The 15,031-nt window shown below is 40.2% G+C and overlaps 10 non-coding genes and 1 pseudogene across 10 annotated transcripts; all 11 read right to left on the minus strand.

The window, feature by feature from the left end:
- Nucleotides 1–2,035: 2,035 nt before the first annotated feature.
- LOC139724130 (U2 spliceosomal RNA) lies at nucleotides 2,036–2,253 on the minus strand (annotated as a pseudogene).
- A 1,072-nt stretch (nucleotides 2,254–3,325) lies between these two features.
- Nucleotides 3,326–3,512, minus strand: LOC139724179 (U2 spliceosomal RNA). Its single transcript, XR_011710454.1, has one exon. It is a non-coding gene; the product is annotated as a U2 spliceosomal RNA (small nuclear RNA).
- A 1,195-nt stretch (nucleotides 3,513–4,707) lies between these two features.
- LOC139724167 (U2 spliceosomal RNA) lies at nucleotides 4,708–4,899 on the minus strand. The gene has a single exon (XR_011710444.1). It is a non-coding gene; the product is annotated as a U2 spliceosomal RNA (small nuclear RNA).
- Nucleotides 4,900–5,969: 1,070 nt separating this feature from the next.
- On the minus strand, nucleotides 5,970–6,161 carry LOC139724138 (U2 spliceosomal RNA). Its single transcript, XR_011710417.1, has one exon. It is a non-coding gene; the product is annotated as a U2 spliceosomal RNA (small nuclear RNA).
- A 1,069-nt stretch (nucleotides 6,162–7,230) lies between these two features.
- On the minus strand, nucleotides 7,231–7,422 carry LOC139724161 (U2 spliceosomal RNA). The gene has a single exon (XR_011710438.1). It is a non-coding gene; the product is annotated as a U2 spliceosomal RNA (small nuclear RNA).
- Nucleotides 7,423–8,495: 1,073 nt separating this feature from the next.
- LOC139724128 (U2 spliceosomal RNA) lies at nucleotides 8,496–8,687 on the minus strand. Its single transcript, XR_011710413.1, has one exon. It is a non-coding gene; the product is annotated as a U2 spliceosomal RNA (small nuclear RNA).
- Nucleotides 8,688–9,755: 1,068 nt separating this feature from the next.
- On the minus strand, nucleotides 9,756–9,947 carry LOC139724143 (U2 spliceosomal RNA). The gene has a single exon (XR_011710421.1). It is a non-coding gene; the product is annotated as a U2 spliceosomal RNA (small nuclear RNA).
- A 1,072-nt stretch (nucleotides 9,948–11,019) lies between these two features.
- On the minus strand, nucleotides 11,020–11,211 carry LOC139724139 (U2 spliceosomal RNA). Its single transcript, XR_011710418.1, has one exon. It is a non-coding gene; the product is annotated as a U2 spliceosomal RNA (small nuclear RNA).
- Nucleotides 11,212–12,283: 1,072 nt separating this feature from the next.
- LOC139724140 (U2 spliceosomal RNA) lies at nucleotides 12,284–12,475 on the minus strand. The gene has a single exon (XR_011710419.1). It is a non-coding gene; the product is annotated as a U2 spliceosomal RNA (small nuclear RNA).
- A 1,070-nt stretch (nucleotides 12,476–13,545) lies between these two features.
- On the minus strand, nucleotides 13,546–13,737 carry LOC139724153 (U2 spliceosomal RNA). The gene has a single exon (XR_011710431.1). It is a non-coding gene; the product is annotated as a U2 spliceosomal RNA (small nuclear RNA).
- A 1,073-nt stretch (nucleotides 13,738–14,810) lies between these two features.
- LOC139724146 (U2 spliceosomal RNA) lies at nucleotides 14,811–15,002 on the minus strand. Its single transcript, XR_011710424.1, has one exon. It is a non-coding gene; the product is annotated as a U2 spliceosomal RNA (small nuclear RNA).
- Nucleotides 15,003–15,031: the final 29 nt, after the last annotated feature.

Below are 15,031 nucleotides of genomic sequence, written 5' to 3' on the forward strand. Positions count from 1 at the left end.
GCTCAGAGTCGGTGTCCGAAGCGTACCTTGACTGCGCCCAGTCCGAACACGGGCACGGAGTATCATTGTCGAACATATCAGAACCTGAATCCTCCGGCTGACTATCAGTGTCGCTAATGGAGGTATCCCTCACGCGGCGCTTCCCTTTCTTCGTCTGGGCAGGCGGCTCCCGCTGAGGTTCCTTCTGCGGCGGGTCCGCGGGTGTCACTCCCGGCGCGGCCGGCGCATCCCCTGCTTTCGAAGTACTCGGGGCGTCTCCGTCTACGGGCTGGTCGGCCGGCGTGGCTTGCGCTGGAACAGCCACACCCCTCCGCTCACCCACTCCTTGGTCCTGCTCAGCTTTCCGGCGAAAGATACGGGACACGAGCGGAACGAATGTCCGGCCTCCAGGCATACCGTGCAGGTGATGATCTCCCGGCACGCCGACGCAACGTGCCCCTCTTTCCGGCATCTGAAACACCTCACCACCCGGCACTCCCGGGCCCCGTTGACCCGCACTTCTCGGCCTTTGGCTAAGATCATTCGCGAAAATGCCCGAAGTACAGCGATCACGGAGTGCCTTGGTAGTTGTTATGGAGAAGGATGCTGATATTTTTGAAGTTCTGACGAAGGCTGATGTGTCTGTAGCTGACCATCTTGTAGCAGTACAGAGCCTCCCCGGGGGCCAAGTTCGACGTGACATTCAAGGAGGAGGAGTACAAAGAGAAGTTCGTACGAGTGCTCCAACAAGATCAGCGGGCGGTGACAATGGCGTACTCTGGTCAACAAGATCGTGACGGTGCTTCACGTCCCGTTTGAGGTCGATGACAACCAGGTGCGATTCATACTCAGCAGCTACGGGAAGGTGCTGGCGAGCAGGCACCTTCAGCACCGAGAGCACCCGGGACTGTTCAACAGAACTCGACAGTACCGTATCGATTTAAAGACTGATGTCCCTTCGACCCTCAGCTTGGGTGGCAGGGAATGCTGGATACGGTATGAAGGCCAGCCACGGACGTGCCTGAAGTGCGGCCGAGAAGCGATACTCATTAATCATATCAGATACCATAATCATGTTCTGGGATCGATCATCAAGGGATGGTTACCCATTACAGTAACCGCAACGTAATTTCTGCCCTATATATCTAAAAAAGCTTACCTTAAGACACGAAACGGCCTGCACAGTACCCTATATAGCCTATTTTAAGGCTATATATTTCTCAATTGTAGAAACTGAGTCCGTCTTTTTCTATATATCACTCTGACTAGGAAATGTGTCATGCGCACTGATTCACTCAGAACACAATCAATGAGCGACGGCTCTCCATGCAAATCGCGATTGGCGGAAATATGAATAGTCATTATCACCCTTCAACCATTAGGAGAGCTAGAATTTCTGACGTCACCACGTGCCGTGTTAAACCTTCATACCAGACAGACAGGCAGAGAGACAAACGTCAAGCCATCGTTGCGGTTATTCTCTTGCAAATGCCCTGTGAGGCGCCCTTTCTTTTCTTTCCGTCTGCCATTTAAATTTTTCTAACCCTTTGTTTTCTTACTCTAATTTTATTTTCATTGGCGAGAAAAAAAACCAAAATCAAACAATAATGCCACCATTTTCAACATTATTGTTATTAGAACTTTTGTAAATGGAATCATCAAAATCATCAATATCATTAATTTATCCAAATTCAAAAGGGTAAAATTTAGGATTTCTCTTTTTAGCTAGACCGTGGTAACATCAGATTAGCCTTATTAGTGGTTTGAAAGAAAGTTTCACCATCTTTTCCATTGCAAAATAGGACCAGGGAATCGTAAGGAGGTATATACGTGGAATGAATAATGGTGATGACAGTATTTTTGATCTCTAAAGAAAGAAGACAAACTAAAAAAGACAGAGGTTTGGGGGAGAACATTGAGCTTTAAGCGAAAGCGTTGTAGAGTTGCAGTATAACAAATGAACATTTTCAAGGAATTCTACGAAATTGTTGCAGTGAGAGATTGAAGAGAGGAAGATACAAAGTCAGATTCTTTCTTTGGATTATTATTACCCCCTTGGGGGTGGGCCGATCCCGGAGGTGCTGCAATACCGGGCCAACCCGCGGCCAGGGTGGAGCAAGCCCCTATTCCATGGCCTCGGTACAAAAATCAGATTAATATACAAGCGACTCGATGAGTCGCGTTTCAGATATTAAGCGGAAAAGAACAGATACTTTTCTTTCAATTTTATTCAATAAAACTTTCACAATATTAGCCAAAAGGCAGAGAAGCGATAACCATTGCTTATATCAGATACGATAATCTTGTTCTGGGATCGATCATCAAGGGATGGTTACCCATTACAGTAACCGCAACGTCATTTCTGCCTTATATCTCGAAAAGCTTACCTTAGGACACGAAACGCCCTGCACTACCCTTTGAGCAAATATAAAGTTCTATTCCATGGAATAACTTTCTGGATCATCTTTTGCTCTAAACACGCTATCTTAAGGCTATATATTTCTAAATTGTAGAAACTGAGTCTGTCTTTTTCTATATTATATCACTCTGACTAGGTACTGTGTCATGCGCACTGATTCACTCAGAACACAATCAATGAAGGACGGCTCTCCATGCAAATCGCGATTGGCGGAAATATGAATAGTCATTATCACCCTTCAACCATTAGGAGAGCTAGAATTTCTGATGTCACCACGTGCCGTGTTAAACCTTGATACCAAACAGACAGGCAGAGAGACAAACGTCAAGCCATCGTTGCGGTTATTCTCTTTCAAATGCCGTGTGAGGCGCCCTTTCTTTTCTTTCCGTCTGCCATTTAAATTTTTCTAACCCTTTGTTTTCTTACTCTAATTTTATTTTCATTGGCGAGAGAAAAAAAAACAAAATCAAAGAATAATGCCACCATTTTTAACATTATTGTTATTAGAACTTTTGTAAATGGAATCATCAAAATCATCAATATCATCATTAATTTTTCAAATTCAAAAGGGTAAAATTTAGCATTTCTCTTTTTAGCTAGGCCGTGGTAACATCAGATTAGCCTGATTAGTGGTTTGAAAGAAAGTTTCACCATCTTTTCCATTGCAAAATAGGACCAGGGAATCGTAAGGAGGTATATACGTGGAATGAATAATGGTGATGACAGTATTTTTGATCTCTAAAGAAAGAAGACAAACTAAAAAAGACAGAGGTTTTGGGGAGAACATTGAGCTTTAAGCGAAAGCGTTTTAGAGTTGCAGTATAACAAATGAACATTTTCAAGGAATTCTACGAAATTGTTGCAGTGAGAGATTGAAGAGAGGAAGATACAAAGTCAGATTCTTCATTTGGAATATTATTACCCCCTTGGGGGTGGGCCGATCCCGGAGGTACTGCAATACCGGGCCAACCCGCGGCCAGGATGGAGCAAGCCCCTATTCCATGGCCTCGGGACAAAAATCAGATTAATATACAAGCGACTCGATGAGTCGCGTTTCAGATATTAAGCTGAAAAGAACAGATACTTTTCTTTCAATTTTATTCAATAAAACTTTCACAATATATAATATTTACATTTGTATAAACATGAATACATATAATTGATATATAAAGCACAACAAGAATACTGATTCTGAAATGAAAACTACACATGATCTTAGCCAAAAGGCCGAGAAGCGATAACCATTGTTTATATCAGATACGATAATCTTGTTCTGGGATCGATCATCAAGGGATGGTTACCCATTACAGTAACCGCAACGTCATTTCTGCCTTATATCTCGAAAAGCTTACCTTAGGACACGAAACGACCTGCACTACCCTTTGAGCAAATATAAAGTTCTATCCCATGGAATAACTTTCTGGATCATCTTTTGCTCTAAACACGCTATTTTAAGGCTATATATTTCTAAATTGTAGAAACTGAGTCTGTCTTTTTCTATATTATATCACTCTGACTAGGTACTGTGTCATGCGCACTGATTCACTCAGAACACAATCAATGAGCGACGGCTCTCCATGCAAATCGCGATTGGCGGAAATATGAATAGTCATTATCACCCTTCAACCATTAGGAGAGCTAGAATTTCTGACGTCACCACGTGCCGTGTTAAACCTTGATACCAGACAGACAGGCAGAGAGACAAACGTCAAGCCATCGTTGCGGTTATTCTCTTGCCAATGCCGTGTGAGGCGCCCTTTCTTTTCTTTCCGTCTGCCATTTAAATTTTTCGAACCCTTTGTTTTCTTACTCTAATTTTATTTTCATTGGCGAGAAAAAAAACAAAATCAAACAATAATGCCACCATTTTTAACATTATTGTTATTAGAACTTTTGTAAATGGAATCATCAAAATCATCAATATCATCATTAATTTATCCAAATTCAAAAGGGCAAAATTTAGCATTTCTCTTTTTAGCTAGGCCGTGGTAACATCAGATTAGCCTTATTAGTGGTTTGAAAGAAAGTTTCACCATCTTTTCCATTGCAAAATAGGACCAGGGAATCGTAAGGAGGTATATACGTGGAATGAATAATGGTGATGACAGTATTTTTGATCTCTAAAGAAAGAAGACAAACTAAAAAAGACAGAGGTTTGGGGGAGAACATTGAGCTTTAAGCGAAAGCGTTTTAGAGTTGCAGTATAACAAATGAACATTTTCAAGGAATTCTACGAAATTGTTGCAGTGAGAGATTGAAGAGAGGAAGATACAAAGTCAGATTCTTTCTTTGGATTATTATTACCCCCTTGGGGGTGGGCCGATCCCGGAGGTACTGCAATACCGGGCCAATCCGTGGCCAGGATGGAGGAAGCCCCTATTCCATGGCCTCGGTACAAAGATCAGATTAATATACAAGCGACTCGATGAGTCGCGTTTCAGATATTAAGCTGAAAAGAACAGATACTACACATGATCTTAGCCAAAAGGCCGAGAAGCGATAACCATTGCTAATATCAGATACGATAATCTTGTACTGGGATCGATCATCAAGGGATGGCTACCCATTACAGTAACCGCAACGTCATTTCTGCCTTATATCTCGAAAAGCTTACCTTAGGACACGAAACGACCTGCACTACCCTTTGAGCAAATATAAAGTTCTATCCCATGGAATAACTTTCTGGATCATCTTTTGCTCTAAACACGCTATTTTAAGGCTATATATTTCTAAATTGTAGAAACTGAGTCTGTCTTTTTCTATATTATATCACTCTGACTAGGTACTGTGTCATGCGCACTGATTCACTCAGAACACAATCAATGAGCGACGACTCTCCATGCAAATCGCGATTGGCGGAAATATGAATAGTCATTATCACCCTTCAACCATTAGGAGAGCTAGAATTTCTGACGTCACCACGTGCCGTGTTAAACCTTGATACCAGACAGACAGGCAGAGAGACAAACGTCAAGCCATCGTTGCGGTTATTCTCTTGCAAATGCCGTGTGAGGCGCCCTTTCTTTTCTTTCCGTCTGTCATTTAGATTTTTCTAACCCTTTGTTTTCTTACTCTAATTTTATTTTCATTGGCGAGAAAAAAAACAAAATCAAACAATAATGCCACCATTTTTAACAATATTGTTATTAGAACTTTTGTAAATGGAATCATCGAAATCATCAATATCATCATTAATTTATCCAAATTCAAAAGGGTAAAGTTTAGCATTTCTCTTTTTAGCTAGGCCGTGGTAACATCAGATTAGCCTTATTAGTGGTTTGAAAGAAAGTTTCACCATCTTTTCCATTGCAAAATAGGACCAGGGAATCGTAAGGAGGTATATACGTGGAATGAATAATGGTGATTACAGTATTTTTGATCTCTAAAGAAAGAAGACAAACTAAAAAAGACAGAGGTTTGGGGGAGAACATTGAGCTTTAAGCGAAAGCGTTTTAGAGTTGCAGTATAACAAATGAACATTTTCAAGGAGTTCTACGAAATTGTTGCAGTGAGAGATTGAAGAGAGGAAGATACAAAGTCAGATTCTTTCTTTGGATTATTATTACCCCCTTGAGGGTGGGCCGATCCCGGAGGTACTGCAATACCGGGCCAACCCGTGGCCAGGATGGAGCAAGCCCCTATTCCATGGCCTCGGTACAAAAATCAGATTAATATACAAGCGACTCGATGAGTCGCGTTTCAGATATTAAGCTGAAAAGAACAGATACTACACATGATCTTAGCCAAAAGGCCGAGAAGCGATAACCATTGCTTACATCAGATACGATAATCTTGTTCTGGGATCGATCATCAAGGGATGGCTACCCATTACAGTAACCGCAACGTCATTTCTGCCTTTTATCTCGAAAAGCTTACCTTAGGACACGAAACGACCTGCACTACCCTTTGAGCAAATATAAAGTTCTATCCCATGGAATAACTTTCTGGATCATCTTTTGCTCTAAACACGCTATTTTAAGGCTATATATTTCTAAATTGTAGAAACTGAGTCTGTCTTTTTCTATATTATATCACTCTGACTAGGTACTGTGTCATGCGCACTGATTCACTCAGAACACAATCAATGAGCGACGGCTCTCCATGCAAATCGCGATTGGCGGAAATATGAATAGTCATTATCACCCTTCAACCATTAGGAGAGCTAGAATTTCTGACGTCACCACGTGCCGTGTTAAACCTTGATACCAGACAGACAGGCAGAGAGACAAACGTCAAGCCATCGTTGCGGTTATTCTCTTGCAAATGCCGTGTGAGGCGCCCTTTCTTTTCTTTCCGTCTGCCATTTAGATTTTTCTAACCCTTTGTTTTCTTACTCTAATTTTATTTTCATTGGCGAGAAAAAAAAACAAAATCAAACAATAATGCCACCATTTTTAACAATATTGTTATTAGAACTTTTGTAAATGGAATCATCAAAATCATCAATATCATCATTAATTTATCCAAATTCAAAAGGGTAAAGTTTAGCATTTCTCTTTTTAGCTAGGCCGTGGTAACATCAGATTAGCCTTATTAGTGGTTTGAAAGAAAGTTTCACCATCTTTTCCATTGCAAAATAGGACCAGGGAATCGTAAGGAGGTATATACGTGGAATGAATAATGGTGATGACAGTATTTTTGATCTCTAAAGAAAGAAGACAAACTAAAAAAGACAGAGGTTTGGGGGAGAACATTGAGCTTTAAGCGAAAGCGTTTTAGAGTTGCAGTATAACAAATGAACATTTTCAAGGAATTCTACGAAATTGTTGCAGTGAAAGATTGAAGAGAGGAAGATACAAAGTCAGATTCTTTCTTTGGATTATTATTACCCCCTTAGGAGGGCCGATCCCGGAGGTACTGCAATACCGGGCCAACCCGTGGCCAGGATGGAGCAAGCCCCTATTCCATGGCCTCGGTACAAAAATCAGATTAATATACAAGCGACTCGATGAGTCGCGTTTCAGATATTAAGCTGAAAAGAACAGATACTACACATGATCTTAGCCAAAAGGCCGAGAAGCGATAACCATTGCTTACATCAGATACGATAATTTTGTTCTGGGATCGATCATCAAGGGATGGTTACCCATTACAGTAACCGCAACGTCATTTCTGCCTTATTTCTCGAAAAGCTTACCTTAGGACACGAAACGACCTGCACTACCCTTTGAGCAAATATAAAGTTCTATCCCATGGAATAACTTTCTGGATCATCTTTTGCTCTAAACACGCTATTTTAAGGCTATATATTTCTAAATTGTAGAAACTGAGTCTGTCTTTTTCTATATTATATCACTCTGACTAGGTACTGTGTCATGCGCACTGATTCACTCAGAACACAATCAATGAGCGACGGCTCTCCATGCAAATCACGAATCGCGGAAATATGAATAGTCATTATCACCCTTCAACCATTAGGAGAGCTAGAATTTCTGACGTCACCACGTGCCGTGTTAAACCTTGATACCAGACAGACAGGCAGAGAGACAAACGTCAAGCCATCGTTGCGGTTATTCTCTTGCAAATGCCGTGTGAGGCGCCCTTTCTTTTCTTTCCGTCTGCCATTTGAATTTTTCTAACCCTTTGTTTTCTTACTCTAATCTTATTTTCATTGGCGAGAAAAACAAAAACAAAATCAAACAATGATGCCACCATTTTTAATATTATTGTTATTAGAACTTTTGTAAATGGAATCATCAAAATCATCAATATCATCATTAATTTATCCAAATTCAAAAGGGTAAAGTTTAGCATTTCTCTTTTTAGCTAGGCCGTGGTAACATCAGATTAGCCTTATTAGTGGTTTGAAAGAAAGTTTCACCATCTTTTCCATTGCAAAATAGGACCAGGGAATCGTAAGGAGGTATATACGTGGAATGAATAATGGTGATGACAGTATTTTTGATCTCTAAAGAAAGAAGACAAACTAAAAAAGACAGAGGTTTGGGGGAGAACATTGAGCTTTAAGCGAAAGCGTTTTAGAGTTGCAGTATAACAAATGAACATTTTCAAGGAGTTCTACGAAATTGTTGCAGTGAGAGATTGAAGAGAGGAAGATACAAAGTCAGATTCTTTCTTTGGATTATTATTACCCCCTTGAGGGTGGGCCGATCCCGGAGGTACTGCAATACCGGGCCAACCCGTGGCCAGGATGGAGCAAGCCCCTATTCCATGGCCTCGGTACAAAAATCAGTTTAATATACAAGCGACTCGATGAGTCGCGTTTCAGATATTAAGCTGAAAAGAACAGATACTACACATGATCTTAGCCAAAAGGCCGAGAAGCGATAACCATTGCTTACATCAGATACGATAATCTTGTTCTGGGATCGATCATCAAGGGATGGTTACCCATTACAGTAACCGCAACGTCATTTCTGCCTTATATCTCGAAAAGCTTACCTTAGGACACGAAGCGACCTGCACTACCCTTTGAGCAAATATAAAGTTCTATCCCATGGAATAACTTTCTGGATCATCTTTTGCTCTAAACACGCTTTTTTAAGGCTATATATTTCTAAATTGTAGAAACTGAGTCTGTCTTTTTCTATATTATATCACTCTGACTAGGTACTGTGTCATGCGCACTGATTCACTCAGAACACAATCAATGAGCGACGGCTCTCCATGCAAATCGCGATTGGCGGAAATATGAATAGTCATTATCACCCTTCAACCATTAGGAGAGCTAGAATTTCTGACGTCACCACGTGCCGTGTTAAACCTTGATACCAGACAGACAGGCAGAGAGACAAACGTCAAGCCATCGTTGCGGTTATTCTCTTGCAAATGCCGTGTGAGGCGCCCTTCTTTTCTTTCCGTCTGCCATTTAGATTTTTCTAACCCTTTGTTTTCTTACTCTAAATTTATTTTCATTGGCGAGAAAAAAACAAAATCAAACAATAATGCCACCATTTTTAACATTATTGTTATTAGAACTTTTGTAAATGGAATCATCGAAATCATCAATATCATCATTAATTTATCCAAATTCAAAAGGGTAAAGTTTAGCATTTCTCTTTTTAGCTAGGCCGTGGTAACATCAGATTAGCCTTATTAGTGGTTTGAAAGAAAGTTTCACCATCTTTTCCATTGCAAAATAGGACCAGGGAATCGTAAGGAGGTATATACGTGGAATGAATAATGGTGATGACAGTATTTTTGATCTCTAAAGAAAGAAGACAAACTAAAAAAGACAGAGGTTTGGGGGAGAACATTGAGCTTTAAGCGAAAGCGTTTTAGAGTTGCAGTATAACAAATGAACATTTTCAAGGAGTTCTACGAAATTGTTGCAGTGAGAGATTGAAGAGAGGAAGATACAAAGTCAGATTCTTTCTTTGGATTATTATTACCCCCTTGAGGGTGGGCCGATCCCGGAGGTACTGCAATACCGGGCCAACCCGTGGCCAGGATGGAGCAAGCCCCTATTCCATGGCCTCGGTACAAAAATCAGATTAATATACAAGCGACTCGATGAGTCGCGTTTCAGATGTTAAGCTGAAAAGAACAGATACTACACATGATCTTAGCCAAAAGGCCGAGAAGCGATAACCATTGCTTACATCAGATACGATAATCTTGTTCTGGGATCGATCATCAAGGGATGGCTACCCATTACAGTAACCGCAACGTCATTTCTGCCTTTTATCTCGAAAAGCTTACCTTAGGACACGAAACGACCTGCACTACCCTTTGAGCAAATATAAAGTTCTATCCCATGGAATAACTTTCTGGATCATCTTTTGCTCTAAACACGCTATTTTAAGGCTATATATTTCTAAATTGTAGAAACTGAGTCTGTCTTTTTCTATATTATATCACTCTGACTAGGTACTGTGTCATGCGCACTGATTCACTCAGAACACAATCAATGAGCGACGGCTCTCCATGCAAATCGCGATTGGCGGAAATATGAATAGTCATTATCACCCTTCACCCATTAGGAGAGCTAGAATTTCTGACGTCACCACGTGCCGTGTTAAACCTTGATACCAGACAGACAGGCAGAGAGACAAACGTCAAGCCATCGTTGCGGTTATTCTCTTGCAAATGCCGTGTGAGGCGCCCTTTCTTTTCTTTCCGTCTGCCATTTAGATTTTTCTAACCCTTTGTTTTCTTACTCTAATTTTATTTTCATTGGCGAGAAAAAAAAAACAAAATCAAACAATAATGCCGCCATTTTTAACATTATTGTTATTAGAACTTTTGTAAATGGAATCATCAAAATCATCAATATCATCATTAATTTATCCAAATTCAAAAGGGTAAAGTTTAGCATTTCTCTTTTTAGCTAGGCCGTGGTAACATCAGATTAGCCTTATTAGTGGTTTGAAAGAAAGTTTCACCATCTTTTCCATTGCAAAATAGGACCAGGGAATCGTAAGGAGGTATATACGTGGAATGAATAATGGTGATGACAGTATTTTTGATCTCTAAAGAAAGAAGACAAACTAAGAAAGACAGAGGTTTGGGGGAGAACATTGAGCTTTAAGCGAAAGCGTTTTAGAGTTGCAGTATAACAAATGAACATTTTCAAGGAGTTCTACGAAATTGTTGCAGTGAGAGATTGAAGAGAGGAAGATACAAAGTCAGATTCTTTCTTTGGATTATTATTACCCCCTTGAGGGTGGGCCGATCCCGGAGGTACTGCAATACCGGGCCAACCCGTGGCCAGGATGGAGCAAGCCCCTATTCCATGGCCTCGGTACAAAAATCAGATTAATATACAAGCGACTCGATGAGTCGCGTTTCAGATATTAAGCTGAAAAGAACAGATACTACACATGATCTTAGCCAAAAGGCCGAGAAGCGATAACCATTGCTAATATCAGATACGATAATCTTGTTCTGGGATCGATCATCAAGGGATGGCTACCCATTACAGTAACCGCAACGTCATTTCTGCCTTATATCTCGAAAAGCTTACCTTAGGACACGAAACGACCTGCACTACCCTTTGAGCAAATATAAAGTTCTATCCCATGGAATAACTTTCTGGATCATCTTTTGCTCTAAACACGCTATTTTAAGGCTATATATTTCTAAATTGTAGAAACTGAGTCTGTCTTTTTCTATATTATATCACTCTGACTAGGTACTGTGTCATGCGCACTGATTCACTCAGAACACAATCAATGAGCGACGACTCTCCATGCAAATCGCGATTGGCGGAAATATGAATAGTCATTATCACCCTTCAACCATTAGGAGAGCTAGAATTTCTGACGTCACCACGTGCCGTGTTAAACCTTGATACCAGACAGACAGGCAGAGAGACAAACGTCAAGCCATCGTTGCGGTTATTCTCTTGCAAATGCCGTGTGAGGCGCCCTTTCTTTTCTTTCCGTCTGTCATTTAGATTTTTCTAACCCTTTGTTTTCTTACTCTAATTTTATTTTCATTGGCGAGAAAAAAAAAACAAAATCAAACAATAATGCCACCATTTTTAACATTATTGTTATTAGAACTTTTGTAAATGGAATCATCAAAATCATCAATATCATCATTAATTTATCCAAATTCAAAAGGGTAAAGTTTAGCATTTCTCTTTTTAGCTAGGCCGTGGTAACATCAGATTAGCCTTATTAGTGGTTTGAAAGAAAGTTTCACCATCTTTTCCATTGCAAAATAGGACCAGGGAATCGTAAGGAGGTATATACGTGGAATGAATAATGGTGATGACAGTATTTTTGATCTCTAAAGAAAGAAGACAAACTAAAAAAGACAGAGGTTTGGGGGAGAACATTGAGCTTTAAGCGAAAGCGTTTTAGAGTTGCAGTATAACAAATGAACATTTTCAAGGAGTTCTACGAAATTGTTGCAGTGAGAGATTGAAGAGAGGAAGATACAAAGTCAGATTCTTTCTTTGGATTATTATTACCCCCTTGAGGGTGGGCCGATCCCGGAGGTACTGCAATACCGGGCCAACCCGTGGCCAGGATGGAGCAAGCCCCTATTCCATGGCCTCGGTACAAAAATCAGATTAATATACAAGCGACTCGATGAGTCGCGTTTCAGATATTAAGCTGAAAAGAACAGATACTACACATGATCTTAGCCAAAAGGCCGAGAAGCGATAACCATTGCTTACATCAGATACGATAATCTTGTTCTGGGATCGATCATCAAGGGATGGCTACCCATTACAGTAACCGCAACGTCATTTCTGCCTTATATCTCGAAAAGCTTACCTTAGGACACGAAACGACCTGCACTACCCTTTGAGCAAATATAAAGTTCTATCCCATGGAATAACTTTCTGGATCATCTTTTGCTCTAAACACGCTATTTTAAGGCTATATATTTCTAAATTGTAGAAACTGAGTCTGTCTTTTTCTATATTATATCACTCTGACTAGGTACTGTGTCATGCGCACTGATTCACTCAGAACACAATCAATGAGCGACGGCTCTCCATGCAAATCGCGATTGGCGGAAATATGAATAGTCATTATCACCCTTCAACCATTAGGAGAGCTAGAATTTCTGACGTCACCACGTGCCGTGTTAAACCTTGATACCAGACAGACAGGCAGAGAGACAAACGTCAAGCCATCGTTGCGGTTATTCTCTTGCAAATGCCGTGTGAGGCGCCCTTTCTTTTCTTTCCGTCTGCCATTTAGATTTTTCTAACCCTTTGTTTTCTTACTCTAATTTTATTTTCATTGGCGAGAAAAAAAACAAAATCAAACAATAATGCCACCATTTTTAACATTATTGTTATTAGAACTTTTGTAAATGGAATCATCAAAATCATCAATATCATCATTAATTTATCCAAATTCAAAAGGGTAAAGTTTAGCATTTCTCTTTTTAGCTAGGCCGTGGTAACATCAGATTAGCCTTATTAGTGGTTTGAAAGAAAGTTTCACCATCTTTTCCATTGCAAAATAGGACCAGGGAATCGTAAGGAGGTATATACGTGGAATGAATAATGGTGATGACAGTATTTTTGATCTCTAAAGAAAGAAGACAAACTAAAAAAGACAGAGGTTTGGGGGAGAACATTGAGCTTTAAGCGAAAGCGTTTTAGAGTTGCAGTATAACAAATGAACATTTTCAAGGAATTCTACGAAATTGTTGCAGTGAAAGATTGAAGAGAGGAAGATACAAAGTCAGATTCTTTCTTTGGATTATTATTACCCCCTTGGGGGTGGGCCGATCCCGGAGGTACTGCAATACCGGGCCAACCCGTGGCCAGGATGGAGCAAGCCCCTATTCCATGGCCTCGGTACAAAAATCAGATTAATATACAAGCGACTCGATGAGTCGCGTTTCAGATATTAAGCTGAAAAGAACAGATACTACACATGATCTTAGCCAAAAGGCCGAGAAGCGATAACCATTGCTTACATCAGATACGATAATCTTGTTCTGGGATCGATCATCAAGGGATGGTTACCCATTACAGTAACCGCAACGTCATTTCTGCCTTATATCTCGAAAAGCTTACCTTAGGACACGAAACGACCTGCACTACCCTTTGAGCAAATATAAAGTTCTATCCCATGGAATAACTTTCTGGATCATCTTTTGCTCTAAACACGCTATTTTAAGGCTATATATTTCTAAATTGTAGAAACTGAGTCTGTCTTTTTCTATATTATATCACTCTGACTAGGTACTGTGTCATGCGCACTGATTCACTCAGAACACAATCAATGAGCGACGGCTCTCCATGCAAATCACGAATCGCGGAAATATGAATAGTCATTATCACCCTTCAACCATTAGGAGAGCTAGAATTTCTGACGTCACCACGTGCCGTGTTAAACCTTGATACCAGACAGACAGGCAGAGAGACAAACGTCAAGCCATCGTTGCGGTTATTCTCTTGCAAATGCCGTGTGAGGCGCCCTTTCTTTTCTTTCCGTCTGCCATTTGAATTTTTCTAACCCTTTGTTTTCTTACTCTAATCTTATTTTCATTGGCGAGAAAAACAAAAACAAAATCAAACAATAATGCCACCATTTTTAATATTATTGTTATTAGAACTTTTGTAAATGGAATCATCAAAATCATCAATATCATCATTAATTTATCCAAATTCAAAAGGGTAAAGTTTAGCATTTCTCTTTTTAGCTAGGCCGTGGTAACATCAGATTAGCCTTATTAGTGGTTTGAAAGAAAGTTTCACCATCTTTTCCATTGCAAAATAGGACCAGGGAATCGTAAGGAGGTATATACGTGGAATGAATAATGGTGATGACAGTATTTTTGATCTCTAAAGAAAGAAGACAAACTAAAAAAGACAGAGGTTTGGGGGAGAACATTGAGCTTTAAGCGAAAGCGTTTTAGAGTTGCAGTATAACAAATGAACATTTTCAAGGAGTTCTACGAAATTGTTGCAGTGAGAGATTGAAGAGAGGAAGATACAAAGTCAGATTCTTTCTTTGGATTATTATTACCCCCTTGAGGGTGGGCCGATCCCGGAGGTACTGCAATACCGGGCCAACCCGTGGCCAGGATGGAGCAAGCCCCTATTCCATGGCCTCGGTACAAAAATCAGTTTAATATACAAGCGACTCGATGAGTCGCGTTTCAGATATTAAGCTGAAAAGAACAGATACTACACATGATCTTAGCCAAAAGGCCGAGAAGCGATAACCATTGCTTACATCAGATACGATAATC

Source organism: Diadema antillarum, unplaced genomic scaffold (assembly GCF_040938485.1).
Source record: "Diadema antillarum isolate AM-2024a unplaced genomic scaffold, OU_Dant_1.0 scf00000207, whole genome shotgun sequence".
Lineage (NCBI taxonomy): Eukaryota > Metazoa > Echinodermata > Echinoidea > Diadematoida > Diadematidae > Diadema > Diadema antillarum.